The sequence below is a fragment of the Anarrhichthys ocellatus genome, unplaced genomic scaffold (genome assembly GCF_004355925.1).
Source record: "Anarrhichthys ocellatus isolate YVR2014 unplaced genomic scaffold, GSC_Weel_1.0 scaffold7632, whole genome shotgun sequence".
NCBI classification, from domain to species: domain Eukaryota; kingdom Metazoa; phylum Chordata; class Actinopteri; order Perciformes; family Anarhichadidae; genus Anarrhichthys; species Anarrhichthys ocellatus.
This window is the reverse complement of record NW_022287606.1, coordinates 1-2,155: the sequence shown is the minus strand read 5'-3', so window position 1 is coordinate 2,155 and position 2,155 is coordinate 1. Positions and strand designations below refer to the sequence as shown.

General features: G+C 43.1%; 1 long non-coding RNA gene across 1 annotated transcript; it reads right to left on the bottom strand.

The window, feature by feature from the left end:
* Positions 1 to 2,149, bottom strand: LOC116380551 (uncharacterized). Its single transcript, XR_004212574.1, has 7 exons — positions 2,040 to 2,149; positions 1,837 to 1,936; positions 877 to 926; positions 623 to 752; positions 318 to 416; positions 160 to 222; positions 1 to 68 (listed from the first exon to the last, which is right to left on the bottom strand). It is a non-coding gene; the product is annotated as an uncharacterized LOC116380551 (long non-coding RNA).
* Between the last annotated feature and the right edge of the window lie 6 nt (positions 2,150 to 2,155).

Genomic DNA, 2,155 nt, shown 5'->3' with positions numbered 1-2,155 from the left:
TTGATGTGGCCCTGAGGAGACGACAGCAGCTCATCGTACTGGTGACAGCGCGGGATGTCCACCTCAATCTGTAGGCATGCAAAAAAAACACACCCAACAAAAGAATGAAGCCAAAAAAGTTTTAAACTTGTTACGGCTGTCTTCTTTTAAATAAGTTACCTGTCTGTCAGTTGGTATGGGAGTATCCTTGTCAATGCTCTCGTATTTGGCTTGAATGTCTCCCTGTGTAAAAACAAAGAAAATAAATGATAAATGTCCGCGCAAAACAATGTTAAAACTGCAGCTTTTCTCAACACAGGACGACAATTCTCCTGTACCTCAATGCCAAGCAGTGCTGCCCACGCCAGACCTCGAACAAGAGGGGGAATATCCACTCTGGCCTCTTTCCACACGAAGTTCTTCTTGTAAGGATAGGCCTGAAGACAAAACATGAAACCGAGTATAAATGACCAAGCTCTGATTCAACAGTATCCTGTTTAAATGATAATACAAATAATAATTGAGTTGAAACAAGCACTTAGCACTGACATATTGAGGCACTCTGTCTAATTGGGGAACACATGCTCATGTGTGAATGTATGTGCTGTTAAGGTGTGTGTGTGTGTGTGTGTACGGAGCAGACCTTGAGCAGCCTGTCAAACAGGATGATGCGGATGAGTTGGTACTCGGTGTCTCTCTCTCGGATGATGAGTGGGAGCGTGACGGTGGCCGACAGCTCATTGCTGCTGGTGGACTGGGGCAGACTTGACTGTCTGAAGGAGGGAGAAGTAAAGGGTTTGTGACATTAGCCGAGCCAAAATAAATGACGGGGTGATGTGAAAAATAGTGACGGAGTGGAGGGGCCAAAGCGGAACGTTTGGGATGGAGATTGCTTACTCGTCTTCCAGTAGAGGGTAATAGGCTTCTCCTGATACATCCTTCAGTTTCTGACAAATGAAAAACGTAACAGATTCACAATTAAGGCTAAATTCTGTTCACAGGTGCATTTTGGAACCGCTTACAACATAAACGTAGTATTGTATTGTTAATGGAACAGTTGTCAGCTAGTGGGATAAACAAGCACCTATCAATAGAAATCTACATTCTCTGTGAAGGCAGCTCACTCATGGAATGCTCTGCCACCACACATACGCCCACAAAACACATACAAAACATTCAAGCATAACCTTAAGGAATGGCTTGTTGCCAATCATGTGTGCAAGCATTGATGTGCTCTCTGTCCTGCCTGCTTGTTTCGCCTATATGTGCATTTGTCTTGTTCAGTGTTGCTATTTTCTATTTTTTGATGTGTATGTTATGTGCTTCAGTGTTATACTGTATATGTGCTTGTACTGTAGGAGGGTTTGTTCTGCCTGAAGCATGCTGCAGCCTGTTATGTCTGCTCTGCTCTAATGGCGTACTCTTTTCTTTTGCTGTGTATTGGTTTTGTCTATACGTTGCTGTCCGTTTGTCTATGAATTTTAATTCCGTTGCCATTTGATATTTTGTTATTTTAGGCTGCCTTGAAACATCTGGCCGGGGACTGCAGATGGAAATTAGCCTCTCTGGCTAACTCTGGCTGACTTACAGTTCTACTGTTGATTGGTGTGCATTGTCCCTGCAAAATAAAAAAATAATAATAATAATGTAACGGTTAATGAGTGCTCTGTTGTTCAAATGTTTTTAAAAGCACCAATAGTAAACCCTACGATATCGTTGCAACATCGATGTAAAAAGGTATTTGGTCAAAATATGGTGATATTTTATTTTCTCCATATCGCTAAGCCCTACGTCAAACCCAACCCTATGCACAATACACACATTAACACAATACTGTACTTGTGTTTGTCGTCTTACGTTTCTGAGTTGGCACAGAGACAGGGTCACTGTTGTGTCGTCAAGCAAGAAACTCCGGTCTCTTCCCTGGCCAAATGATTCCCCGTCTTCCAGGACAAAACTAAAAAAAACAAAGGTAGAGGGAGATGTTTTATCAAGTCTGTTTACCACCTGAAGTTAGCAAATGCCTTCGTCATCAGTGTATATGTGTGTGTGTAACGTACTTGGGCAATGTGCAGATTGGAGGTTTGGCCTGTATAATCTCCTTGTTGGTGAGCTCTTTCTCCAGGTCCCCCCCCGCCAGACACCACAGATGGTACACCTCATCTATGGCCCGCTC